Consider the following 15,322-nt stretch of genomic DNA (forward strand, 5'->3'; position numbering starts at 1 on the left):
ACTTTATAATTTCAACAAATTATGTCATAAGTTATGTCATGATTTTGAATTAGGGGAAATTACTTTTTAATTCAATGCTGAATGATCTTGAATTGAGAAGCTATTGGTTTTACAAGCTTCAAACTTACTAGGTTTTACAAGCTTCCACTCTGTTAAGTTATTAATAGAATAGATATAATGTGTGTATAATGGATATGCACACATATATCTACACACAGACCATAAAATGTACATCACGGACATCCACTGTCACTGAACTAAATTGAACTCATAGATGCCCTGTATATCTACTGTTTTGGGTTCCTAAAACCTTTGTTTTTATTCAACATCTTAGGTGTTTTTTTGTTTTTTTTTTGTTTTTTGTTGGTTTCATGTCATTATCCTTGTAATATCAAATGGGAACATATAAACTTACCACATCAGTTGAAAGTCTGTTACATTTTGTGTACAGATACAGAATTGATTGTCTTAAGAGACTAGAATTGTCTTAGAAGTTCTTAAAGTACTCTTTTTTGTTTTGTTTTTTTGTTTTTTTGTTTTTTTTTTTTTTTGTTATTAAAATTCCTAGTCTTTCTAAGAAAGGATTTAGAAATAGCCTGTAATGGCTTTATTGTAGTCAATAATATTGATAGATTTCAATAACATTCCAACTTTTTTCAAGCGCGATTGCTATCTCCTACGTAAGTGTGACTGCTTAGGAAAGCCTAGGTGTGATTGCCCAGTGTTTTATCTTTCTTAATTTGATGTTCTTTTTATTCTTTTTATTGTTTTAATACCAAACAGCCATCAATACATTCAATATCTCATCAAGAATCTAGTTTAGTGCTGAAATTCCTAAATTCAATATCTCATGAAGCTTTTGTCTTGTGTCTGAGTAGCAGTCATTTGTGGGTTCTGTTTGTTGACTAAGTACATAAATTTATTTTTATTATCATCTACTACATGTGGGGTTGAAAAGGGAACTTAGTGGCATTAAGATTAGGGTCACCAATCCTTTCCTAATAGGTTGGGTTAGGTTGGTGGAGCATTAAGATTTGTGGTGGCTTTGGGTATGGAAATAGTAAATCCTCTGAAAAGCCAAATATTTATTTTGGCCTCGTATACTTATTTCCCAAGGGTATTGGTGGAGTTATTGATTTCTCTGTGTCGAAAATAATTTTTGCGGGTATAAAGGTTTAGGCTTTTGAATGGGAATTGATATATAATGTAATTAATGGAAAAGAATGGAATATGAATTGGGCGTGGTTATTTTTTTTTAATGATCGTGTTACCCTTCCAAATATTTTTGAATGTATTACTACTGATGTTGCATTATATATGTATAAACAATATATTATAGGATTCATGATGATATCACAAATTGTCTTGGAATTAGATGTGGAAAGATTGTAGCATTGTATTGTAACATTATATATTTCCTGGATTGTTGGTGTAAAGATTGTCCTCGATTTCATTGGCTGTTAGTCCTTAAAGAGTAATTCTTATTTTGAATTATCTGTGGCAAACAAATATGTAAGTGATAAAGATTTTGAAGTAGTATTATGCAATGATACATGCCAAAGCTTATCCCATGCTCATGATATTTATATTTGTCATTGGGACAGTAGATCCTTGAACATGAACATTTTCTAGTGGTCCAACACCAACTATTTTTCCAATGATGTCTGCAGTAAATAAAGTTGATTAAATTATTTGGAACTTAATTATTGAAAATAAAGTTGACAGTTTTTAGGCAACCTGTCAATTGTTTGTTATTGTCAAAGCGATCCACAATTGTTCTGTAATCAACAAATTCAAATATATGCTGAGAGATAGTAATTTCAACCTCTTTTAGTTCCTCAATAACTGTTGTACGTACAAAGTTAACCTTCTTGTCTTTACTTATAAGCCAATAGCTATCTTTTTCCATCTAAGTATCTACTCGAAAATTGGACAATGAATATAATTGTCCTTCTCGTAGTTGTGCCTGAAACTTCTAAACATTGTTTTTTTTAAACAGTCGCTCGCATGTATTGTGTCATCAAATTACTGAAATAAGTAATTTGTTAGTCACAATTTTTGTTTTAAGGTGCGAGTCGAATAAAGAAAAGACGACAAAATATATTCTTGTTCGAAGATCTAACCTGTTCATCTATAAGAACCATGTGGAAATTGATTAGTTCTAGATTTTTTCGGTTGATAGCTTCCCACATTGTTCAAAGTCTAACTCTTACCTTCCAATATACCACTATTGAGAAAATTCATCTCAACATGAATGCCCCGCTCCCCAACCTTCCCAAAAAAAAAAAAAAAAAAGGGAATTTCAACTTTAGTAGCAAAATTTGGATCTACCAAACCTAGGTGCCTCAAATTAGATCATTTCTAACCTCAAACGAAAGCAACTCACAGTCTTAATTCAAAATTTATTAATATTTATGTAAGGTGATAGATTTCACTTTTTTTCCCCCTGAAAAAGTCAGGTCCAAAACTTGATTTAGTAAAATTCATCTCCAAAAATAAATAAAAAAAAGAAGAAAATCAAGTAATCAAACTCCAAATCTTTTATTTCTTAATATTTAATTTTAATTTTATAGCTGAAGGCCTTATGTTTTTCTATTTGTTACTATTCCCTTACTTTATGCCAAGAGTACTTCAACCACAATGTGAGTCAAGTCTTGAGCAAATATCTAGTGAGTTTCTAAATTTTTGTGATAAGACACCAACACACTTTAAATTCGTCATTACAAACAAATCTAATGGAATTGTTAAACACTAAAAATCTAACAAACTCCCCCTTGGCCACTTTGTGACAAAACATCCCAATACAGACTCATCTAGAGTTTTGAACTCTAAGAAGACTTGCTACTACTAAAGTGACTCCATTAAAAAAACAAAAATAATAATATAAAAAATATTTTTTAAAAAAACTTGTAACAAATAACTTGTTGAAAGCTTGAACAAACATATGAAAAATGCCTAGACAATTTAATGGGAATAAAGACATGAGCTGTAGAATCCAACTACTTTACATAAAGCTTTGATAGGAAACATACTTTCCATATGAATTTAGGAGTATCAAGAGAAACACAATCTTGCTATCAAATCAAATTCGTAGAGAGCATTAATAATTATTAGATACCATATAGCCATGTACCCGAGTGTTAAAGCTGAGCAAGCTTAGATCTAAGTATGCATCCATGGTCAGAAAATATACCAATATTAATGCTCTAATTAGTTGCTTTTGGTACCAAACAGAGTCAGCTTGGTTTGTTGTGTCTATGGCATCCCTCTTTTCTTTGTCATTTGTTCTTTAGATTAGTTGTTGCGAAATTCTGTAAGTGGGTTAAATCAAATATAGTGAAGTGAATAAATAGCTAGTGAGTTTATACTTGAAACCAAGCCACTATAAATATGAGACCCTTTTTCTTAGTTTATGGAACACAACCAAACTCAAAAAAAGGGTCTCATATTAATATAAACAGAGCATAGACGTTTTGCATCCAAAAAAAAAAGAATTGACATGTAGAGATACCTCAACCAAAGCAAGGAAGTTCTATCAATATTTATAAACCGTGTGGAAAGGAATAAAGGAAGGAAGGAAATCAGATAGACAACCATTACTACGAAACGGTAGAGCAGGAAGGTGGGTAGCTTTCTTACTCTCTGTTTTCTCACGCAATACCCGAAGCTTTCTTACTCTCTCTCTCTCTCTCTCTCTCTCTCTCTCTCTCTCTCTCTCTCTCGTTTCTATTTGGTGAAGGCATCAACGTTTTGTTGTTTACACTTTTTTTTTTACTCTCTCTCTCTCTCTCTCTCTCTCTCTCTCTCTCTCTCTCTCTCTCTCTCTCTCGTTTCTATTTGGTGAAGGCATCAACGTTTTGTTGTTTACACTTTTTTTTTTAATATTTTTTTCCCTGTCGTTAAGCTTCCCTCTATGTTACATATTTCAAACTCTCTCTCTGCTCACGTTTCTATCTTGTCACGCAACAAACCCTGAACACTTCCCCTTTCTTTTCTTTCTTTTTTGGAATTTTTTTTCTTCTTCTAAACCGGCTTAAACATTAGGTATTTTTAATTTCTTTTTCCTTTAAGCTAAACTTAAAAGGCTTTGGGTTGGGCTTTATAGTGGAACTAAATAAATAAGAGATGGGCTGGATTAATTATACAAATTTATTATAAAGTGATAGTGGGAGTAAATAAATAAGCAGTGGGCTGCATTTATAAGGCTGAGATTTATAGGGCTGCAAATTGTAAAAACCATTTAAAAATTGAAGGATTTTTTTTTTTTTAAGAAAATGACGCAGTATCTGATGTGGTACAACATGAGAGCAGCAACATTAAGCACAACATATGTAACATATAATTAAATAAAACAATGAAAAAAATTGCATTTTATTATTTAAGTGAATCGGTGTGGTAACTGAGAACATGCACCATTAGCTGAGTAGGAGAGGAACGATTTTGGGTTTTGATTATTGTAGAAGGGGAGGTGAACCTGAAAATACGCGCTTGTGGGAAAGAAAAATAAAAAAAAAAACAAAAAATGAGCACAGATAACTTTCACTTAATTTCTATATGAAGATCTGAGCGTACATCTGACAAATGATGATTATGTACGTTTATCTTTTGCAAATCTAAAGATTAACTGTTCATTAGTTTTGGCTAAGTTTATATGAAATCAGTTTCTCATTTTTTCCCTGGTGTTCTTTGTTGCTACATATGAAAATTTAATATGAATATTTATGCATAAATTCAATACATACATACTCATCCAACCCACACAGACCAACCACTGTCCTACTTGAAAACCATATGGCTCCTAAAGCAAGGACTCACCGGAGTAGAGTGTCGCCCAATTGGGACCATCACCGCCGAGGTGTAGACACTCACACGTGCTCATAATAATACTTCCTTCCACCATGCGTGAGATGAAAATAGTAATGTATTACATTGCTATGTCAGTATGTTGCAATGTTTTCAATGGGTTGGCTAAGTGTATATGAAATCACTTGCTTATTTTTTGCCTGCTGATCTTTGTTGCTACATACGATTATTATGCTTTGGTTGGACAATGTCCTCTACTTTGTAGTGTAGGAAAAACCTTAGATATGTTGATGTTTCCAATATTCTATCTATGTAATTTGAAATGTTACCCACATAACACTCATCACCAAACTTAGATTTATTGCACATTAGTTGTAGAAAAATTTAATAGATTCAAAACATACAGACTCATCCAAACCACACAGACCAACCACATGTATGGTTCAATAATATGAATAATTTATATATATGACATCGTGAGTCGCTGTATCATTTACCTGTATCCGTGTATCTTAGTTATGCTAGTGTACTACTTTATACAGATACATTACATATAGACTCATCCAAACTAGACTAACCACTCATTTTCTCTTCGTCGTTATGTACAATAAAATTTGTCCGTAACAAACTTTTCTCCGACTTCATGTTTTATGGGCAAATCATCTAAGGGATATGTTTGTTTCATGTTCATCTAAGTCTATTATTTCTACCTAATGATCTTCCAATTTACAGTTCTTGCTAGGTGGATACTAAATCTCAATGGATATCTAAAGAATAAAAAATAACCATAACAGATAAAATGGTATACAACGAAATCCTGCCAACCATTACAAAACCAAATGTTGTTATCAGCTTTCTTCAATCCCACTTGCCAAATACCACCATAGGGAGTAGTAAGTGTAGCTACGATGGATAGCTCAGCACTATTGAACCCTGACCACAAGTACCCATCCACACTGACGTGAAAATACAGAGTATCCTGTGGGGTTTATGCATCGAATTTGGGAGTGAGCTATCCCCCATTACTACACTAATGTTTGCAGTGTTGCATGTGCTGCTCAACAACTTCGCACTGTTCAACCCTGTCGAGTCATATCATCTGCACGCACGTCAATACACAGATATGCATCCTTTTGTAATGCAGCGTTTTCAAGGAGGCAGAGCATCCTTGAAAAAGTTTATAATACATTTAACACAGCTCAGCATTGTCTCGTCAAATCATGTGAGATGAAGCACAAGAATGCTGAATAGTCTCCGTGTGAACCTTGTCCAGTCATATGACCTACACGCACATCGATACACAGATATGCATCCTTTTGCAATGCACCGTTTTCAAGAATACAAAGCATCCCTGAAAAAGTTTATGATACATTTAACACAGGTCGGCATTGTCTCATCAAGTCATGTCAGATGAAGCATAGGAATGCTAAATAGTCTTCACATAAATAAATAAACAACCTCCTTTGCAGTACACATCACCAGCACGCTGCTGTAGCACAAGCTATGACATATCAAACAGCTACCTCAGCGAACCACATGCACCAACAGGTGCCACTGTATAGCCAAGTCATGTTCGCAGTTTTCCATGTGCTCCTTAACACCTCACTGAACAATACCTTGTCGAGTCATATCATCTTTATTCACGTGAATACTTACCCTTGCAAAACTCCTATATAAAGTCCCATTTACATCTACCCTTGCAAAACACCTACGCATACCGAAGTCTCACTTACATCTACCATTGCATAACATCTACACATATCGATCAATAGTCACATTTTCCAATATCAATGCGCAATTGGATGCTACCTCGTTTTCCAGATAACTATAGGAGGCACAGAGATTCCAACGATATGGAATACTATGCCGGACTGCGGCGGGAGTGGGACTTTCACGTGAGCGAGTCCAACGCTCTGCACGATGATCTCGTGCAACTTGGAGCACCTTTTGTCGACCGTATCTCAGTCACACTGCCAAGGCAAAACATGAACCAATATGAGCGTGCAGTGACAAAAATTTTTTAAAAAAAAAAAGAAAAAAAAAAGAAAAAAAAAGAACAATCTAATGATACTGCGTCGGTCCAAGTATCACCTCCTACAACTGGCAGAAGAGCAAGCCGCCGCAACGAACAGGCAACTCACTCAGGCGAAACATAACAATGTCCTAAACTACAAGGACTACCTGTCAGAGTGAATACCTATGTCGTATGTGTGTTATGTCTAGGGTTAAGGACTTTTTGTTAGTAGCGTTACTGTTTAATATGCAATGCATGCATATTGGTGACATTGTGTAAGTTTTTTTAAGTTTTCTATGTTATGTTCTAGGTGCTTATTGAAAAACATTATATGTGGAAATAGTTAACTTCTATGCGTTATGTGGGAATAATCTATATTACAAATAACATGCGTGCTCCTTACAAATAACATGCATGCTCCTTACAAGGTTTACATAGTACAAATGCAACAACAGTGACACACATACATTTGAAACATACTTAAGCAAAATAGTTCTCCAACAAAGTCTAATTACTCTACGACACGATTACTCTTCATCTGACATCTCCACGTCTGACTGATAAATGGGATCAGCAAGAAGTGATTGCATGAATTGTGCGTGCTCGTACCACCTTCCCTCCACTGACTCTCGAATCTCGACTTAAGTCCAATAACAATTAAGATGTACCTTCATTCGATTATTTTCTTCTCTTATGTGGTTCAATGCTTTACGAAGTTCGTCGATCGTGTCTCTGGGCATCTGCGATGCGAGTTGCCAAGGCACTGGCAACTTAAAACTAACCAACTCATCATAAAACATTTGTTGTTCACGAAATAACCAAGCCCACTCCTGTCTCATGGTATTGTGAACGTAAGTACTATTTCGCAGATTCGGATTGATTGGATAGCTGAACTCATCTTCCAATACCCAGCAACGACCCATAGTATTGAACACATCATGAGGCCTATAGAGTAATGGGTTGCCAGAACCAGACATTGACACTAAATACAATAACATCAAATGATCAAATTAATAGTGTGCATCAACTGTTGGTAAATAATGTAATGCTGCATAAGATGGTACACGACAAAGCCATTCATAAATTTGTGTACTATTATATGCTAAAAATGAAATACTAACACTCAAATTTGACCATAAACATTAGACATTGTTGTTAATGTCTACACGTTGTGTGCAATAAAAGATATTGTTGTTAATGTCTTGACCAATGATGAGTATGTACATTCAACTTTTGCAAATATAAATTGAATGGTTTTAGACCCCTTAAAACAACCAGATTAACCTAGTTAATTAGCCAAGTGATTAACTTAGTCAATTTCAGCAATTCTAGGTTATCACAAACACACAATCATATCAAAAGTATAAATCAGCGGAAATATAAAAGACACAATGATATGATCACCCAGGAAACCACACGGTAAAAACCTGGGGAGGATTTGACCTAGCTATCCTTAAGGTAAACCTGAATCCACTATGCGAAAGAATCGAAGTTCATACAAAAGGACTTATAAGCTCCCCGCTTGACTTCCTAATGTTACCCACGAGTAGAACTTACGGACATGACCACGTGCAAGCTCCGAATCCACGGACTCCTTCTTTCTTGGATTCTCCAATCAGCTACAAGCACCCACGCTTGATAATCTTTAAGCTTCAATGGTAGCAACCGAGTTGATCATCAAGATGTTGAAGTAATCTCTACCTTGAAAACCCTAAGCTTTGTGTAAAGGAAAGCTCCTCTAGATCTCATAAGAGATTTACACAAAACAGCAAAGTATGAGCAACAACTCAACTGGAGCAACTCTAAAAACGTGGCTAGGGTTTTTCTTTATATACCTAGGATAAAAACAGAAAACCCAAAACATTTAATGAGTTAGGGCTGAGTTGGAATATTCTGCAGAAAAATATTCTGCCCGAGATTCGATCAATCGAGTCTTTCCTTCGATCGATCGAGCCTTTCCTTCGATCGATCGAGCCAGGCCGAAATGCACCAATGCATCTGCAGCCACTCAATTCCAACTTTACATGAAAGACCCAACTTTGAGCAAGGCTAAATAAGACTAAACAACCTGTTTTGATCATGGTTTGCCAACAATACAAATTAGAGTTCTAAATACATAAAATCATAAATCTTTAGAACCTAACAAACTCCCCCTTTGGCAATCGATGACAAAACACAAATACTAAGCTAAAAGTTTACAATTTAAAAAGCCCTTCACAAAAATAATGCTCATAAACCAAAATTCAATCCTAACTACTATCCATCAGTTGCAAGTGTAGACAGTAGCTCAATTGAATCACCTTGTTTATTCCTGAAATACTCAACAAACGCATAAACGCATGTGTGACAGAAAATAGTATATAAACAGGTATAACATTCTTGTATGATTCACACAACACACAATAAAGACATATATCAAATGAATAACTCATAGAATATAAATCAATAAACAGTGAATCCAAAGTAACAAGAATAAAAAAGAACACACGTATATCAAACAATGTTACTCCCCCTAACATGAATATCCCTAAAAAAAATGATATACAAAGTGAAGCGCCTTAAAACAATCTTAACAACTCCACAGGCTCCTCAAAACAACAAAAAACTCTCCCTAACTACAAAACTCCTCTACAAACACTACTCCCCCTTTTTGTAACGGAATTCCAAAGGGCAATCACAATCCATCATCAAAAGGAGGTGGTCAGGGAGACCGAAGATGTGCCAGATCAGCTCGCAACGCACGGATCTCATCAAGCAAGTCCACCAAAATCTGACCATGAGCCGCCTGAACGGTCAGGACAGTCTCCAAAGTACGACGGATATCAAAGTCATCTGATGGAGGTGGAGGAATAGCAGCAGCATCAGGATCAGGAACAGCCTCACCAGAAGGANACCAAAAAAATAAAAATTCATTACAATATCAAATAAAAATACCATTGCGATAAAATTATGATGTGAGTTTTTTACCTGAAGTGATACAAATTTTACTTGAGTCCGGACGCAACTGTGGAGCAGAGCTGTAGAGTGCAACCAGTTCAGCCGAAATGCAAGACACTCTCAATGGGGAGGGATGGGCAGATAATATATGAGAATAACTCGACTCTAAGGCTTTCGAGTATAATTTATAACTCGATTAATACAATATCGAGTTATGTTCAAGACTTGTACCGTACACCTGACACCGAGACAGGATAGACAGGTGTTGAACAAGCGCATAACTCGATAGCTGCATAGTCGGTTATATAACTCGGTTTTCAAATTATCGAGTTTTTCAGAAACAAATTGCCGCCACGGCAGTTCAAGTTCACACATAACTCGCTTATACAATAATCGAGTTTTTCAATATAACTCGATTTCCGGTTTGTCGAGTTACAAAACAGGGGCATTTCCCTATATAGTTTGGGAAAAAGGGCAGAAAGCTGCTATTTTTGCCCAAACAGGGCATTTCCCAATTTTGTCCCACAGTTTTGACAAAAAGGTTGGGTAACTTCATCGAATCAATTATCATGTTGACACAAGAATGTGGGAGACATTTACTTAAGTTCACAAATGTTGGGTGTGTTGCAATCAATTCAATTAGTAAAATATCTCTTTCTAAAAAAAAAAAAAAAAGTAAAATATTTGATTGTCGTATAAGAGAATTAGAATATAAATTTTACCTACACAAAAATTTATTGGTGTCTCAATTTGATAATTAAAAAACAATTATTATAAAGTAAATGTCATAAATTAATTATATATATAAAGTTCATAAAAGCGTGAATTAGCAATTTTGAAGTCACTTCAAAAATTAAGGTCATTTACCTTAGACTGTTTGAGCTTTAGCAGAATGCATTTGTTAATCAAAGAAATTTGAATTATGTTGGTTTTAGTTCTAACTATTTGTTTTAAAACTGTATTTTCCATTTCTCAAGTCTTATAATTGTTAAATTACTAATTCTTCCAATAATTTAAGTTTTTGGGACAATCGACAATTTAACATGGTATTAGAGCAAGAAATTCTGAATTTGATCTTCGTTTTAGCTCTACTTCCCATTTAAAATGTTAAAAATCCCACATGTTCGGCCTCACCTATTAAAAGGGAGTTTGAACCCACACGTGGGGGGAATTCACAATTTTCTAATAGTTTAAACTTTTGGAACAATTGATAAAATTAGTAATTTAATATGGTATCAACGCAGGAGGTCCTGAGTTTGATCTCTGTCTCCTCCACTCTACCTTCCATTTAAAATCTCATGTGTTAGGCATCATCTATTAAAAAACTAGTTTTGGTACATACGTGAGAGAAAGTGTTAGAATTTAGAATTGTGTGGTTAAATAATTAAATTTACTATAACTCAATAGTTTAAATTTTTAGGATAATTGATAATTTAACAGTAATTGTTAGTTATTTTTTGAGTATTTGGTCAAGTTTTTATTTTATTAAAAGCTTGGTTTTGAAAATGTAGGCCGTCTTTACTCATGCTTGGAGGTTGTTCTAGCAATTTAGTCCTATATATAAGTTCCAACTCGTGTATGTATGAAAATTAGAGGCAATATATAGTGTTATTTTTTGTCTTTTGCTTGTGAGAAGAATGATTTCTTGTTATTTAACGCTTATCCTTAGGTAAATACCGATAGATGATGAGTACTTAATTTGTATTTCATAAATGGATTCTATGGAGTGGTGAGTATTGCTATCCTTTATTACTTGTTCCTCGGGTGAATCCCTTTGGGTGATGAGCTTATTTATCTTTGTGCATGTGTGCATATGTTTTCTTCTTATTCTCCCAAAAAAAAAAAGGCTTTTCCATCCTAAAAAATGAGAGCAATTATTCACTGTTTCGGGAGTGCAATGACATGGTAGTTCTCTCTCTTAAACTATAATGAGCAACACTAATTAAATTCGTGGTATAATCTTTTATTCAAATGAGACAATTCTAGCACTTGTAACTGCAGAAATTATTGAAATAATTAGGAAAAATTTTGGATAAAAATGATCTGAAAAGAAATTTTTTATATTAATTTTTGTAATCATTCACAAAATTACGATAACATTGAAGTGGCAATATATATATTACTTCGTTAGTAATAAGCCCATGTGATAATAACATTACTCCAATCATATATAACTTGTAGTGACAATAGTGATAAAAAAAAGATTGTGAAAAATATGCACTCCTCTTAAAATTTTTGTAATTATTCACAAAATTACAATACCATTGAAGTGGCAATATATTACTTTGTTAGTAATAAGCCCATGTGATAATAACATTACTCCAATCATATATAACTTGTAGTGACAATAGTGATAAAAAAAAGATTGTGAAAAATATGCACTCCTCTTAAAATTTTTGTAATTATTCACAAAATTACAATACCATTGAAGTGGCAATATATTACTTTGTTAGTAATAGTCTCTCCTCTTGAGCTCTTGATTGTTTGAGAAAATTGCTGAGTTCTACCACTGGTAGCCTCTTCTTTATCAACTTTGAGACAACAGAACCTGTGAATGGTACCTGAACCATCAAGGGTGAGGGGCTATCTATATCTTCTTCCTCAACAGAGTCTTGGTTTGAGTTGCAATCTTGGCTTGACTCCTTGCACCTATGTGGATAAAAGAAGGCCACCAAAACAAGGAATATGAGCCTCCCTAGGAAGTTTAGGAGATTTGGCATAAATTTTGGCATTTTCATGTATTCAGATACTAATTTCACTTTGGGAACTAAAATTATGAGATTGATGAAAGTAAGGAACTTCTGAGGGAGGACATATATATATATATATATATATGGGAGCCTTAGCTTGATGCTTGAGTAGTTGGTTTGGGTATTAATATATATATATATATATTGAATGAAAACACGTATTTATAAACTATTCAAGAATTTGGTACTTAAGTTTACCCTTTCTTTAGAGTGTGAAACAATATTCGGATATTATCCATTAAAATAATAACCTTGGAAGGACTGAAACCTTTTTTTTTTTTTTTTTTTGGAGAATATGGAAATAGTACTAATACTGAAACCTGCTACGATAGTTACGTGTGCTTTATTTACCCTTTTTTTTTTTTTTTTAATCTTACCTCCCTGGCTAACTAGTGAGAATAACACTCCACCTCACATATATCAAAAGTCAAAACCGAACAGAAACAGAACCTTCTTATATATTTATTTTTTCGTCAAAAGTAATTAATGCTGAACCATTATCATTTAATGGTAATATATAATTGACATATTAATATATACTTGGCTTATATAATGTTTCAATTATATATTGGAATATGGAAACCTCCAATAATGCAGTGTGCATACTCACCAATCACTATCCAAGCAATATAATACCAGGACAAACCAAAGTTGTCAATATTGTATCGGAGTTTCGGTTTGATATAAAAAAACGAAATATTTATATACTAGTATACTATTTTGAGGTTACCATTAAATACATACAACATATATATATATATATATATATGAATCTGTATGTATGTATTTTTGTTATTTACATATTTTTAAACGTAGAAGTTAAAACACACATATTTTCTAAGTCTAAAAACATATCAGCCCAACATGTTTTATAAACCTTTGTCATTGTTATTTCTTTTCTTTTCTTTTCTTTTTTTCCTTATCCAGGCTAAAATATTAATATCAATTGTGATACGCCTGAAAAATTCCCAGTATGACAGATACAAGCCGATATAGGTTGGTGTATTGATCATTTTGGTGGAGTTCAGGAGTAATCTAGTAATTTTTGGAGAGTGCAAGGGTAGTCTAGTAATTCTCATGAGCTTTTAGCACAATCTAGTAATTTTGAAGGTTTTAGAGACAATCAAATATCTCTAATGAAGTTCGGGGTTAATTTGATAATTCTGGAAGGCTCTAAGGATGATTTGGTAATCTTGGTGAAGTTTAAGAGTTTGTTTGGTTGGATGGGTGGAAAAGTGAAAAGAAAAAAAATAGAAAAGTGATAGAAAAGTGGGATGATAGAAGAGATTTTAGATTCTCTCATTTGTGTTTGGTAAATGGAGGAAAAGTAGAGGGATGGAAAAAATGAGTTTGTATAAATTCACTCATATGCTCTTGTTAAAAAAAATGATGCCTAATAAAAAAATTTAAAAAAAATGGCAAACAAAAAAAAAATGCAATCACCTAAATTTATTAAAAAATAAAAATTATGCCTAGAAAAAAAAGTAAAAAAAAAAAAATCAAGTCTAGTTAAACCCAAAATAAATAAAAGAAGAAAATATGCCCCAAAGAGAGAGAGAGAGAGAGAGAGAGAGAAGAAGAAGAAGAGAAGAAGAAGAAGAAGAAGAGAAAAACAACCAACATCAACACCTAAGAAAGAAAATAAATTAAAATAAAAGAGGGGGTAATTTAGTCATTGGTTGCAATTATTTCTCTCCCTTATATTTTCTCTCCAAATTGTAGAGATAGAATTTTGGTGGGCAAGGAGAGAAAAAATATGGGCCCTACCAATTTTCCATCCTCTCATTCTCTCCAACCAAACACCTATAAAATCAGTTTTCTCTCTGCTATTTTCTATCTTCCTTGTTTCACCTCCAACCAAATAGACTCTAAGGGGTTTTCTAATAATTATGGAAGATTTCAAGGGCATTGCCATAATTTCCATGAGGTTTTAGAGGGGTTAGGTGAAAATAGAGATAATATAGTAATTTATGTGAGTTTAGGTGATGTTCTGGTAATTGATGTGTAGCACAATGAAATTAAGGTAATTCATTGTTGGGGTAATCCAGTAATTTCAATAGGTTTCGAGGTAATTAGGTAATTTCAATGGAGTTCAAGGGTAATTATTTTTTTTTTTTTTGGTGGAGTTTAAGGGGTACTCATGTGATGTGGTAAAGTTTGGGGATTATTGGTAATTTGGGGTGGAAGGTAAGGCAACTTTGGGGAAGGGGAAGGGGAGGGGAAGGGGAGGGGAAGGCGGGGGCGCATTTCTATAATTTTGGTAAAGTGGCATTTATGTAATTTTCTTAATGTGCAATGCATTATTGTAATTTTATATTGATTTTAGTAGACTTTTGGGGTAGATTTGGGCCAACCAAATTTCCGCTTAAGATTTTGTTTAACTTGGGTTTGTACTGGGCCTTAATTGATTTAAACTCAAGTTAGAAGTGTGTGAATCAAGTCAATGGAGAGAGTAACAAAACTAAATTGCTTATGAAGTAGAACAAAACTAGCCTAAAAATTTCACCTAATAATTCTAAGAGTATCCATATAAAATTGCTTCTTAAATTTTCTAATATTTTAGGAACTACACATTTTAGGCTAAATTTTCACCCCAAGTGGAGTCTATTAGTCTTTTGGGGCAAATGGGTCATAATGGTCTTTTGTCGAACCTAATTAAGCCATAGAGGAGAACAACCGTGTGATTGCGAATGGACTTTGTTTGGAACCTTTAGTTTCTATAACTCCTCACCAAAAAAAAAAAAAAACTCTATTTCCCACTCAATATTTTTTAGTAGAATCTAAATATGAAATTTTTGTTAGGGAATTCTATGTATAG

This window comes from Quercus suber, unplaced genomic scaffold (genome assembly GCF_002906115.3).
Source record: "Quercus suber isolate HL8 unplaced genomic scaffold, Cork oak 2.0 scaffold_347, whole genome shotgun sequence".
In the NCBI taxonomy this organism is placed as follows: domain Eukaryota; kingdom Viridiplantae; phylum Streptophyta; class Magnoliopsida; order Fagales; family Fagaceae; genus Quercus; species Quercus suber.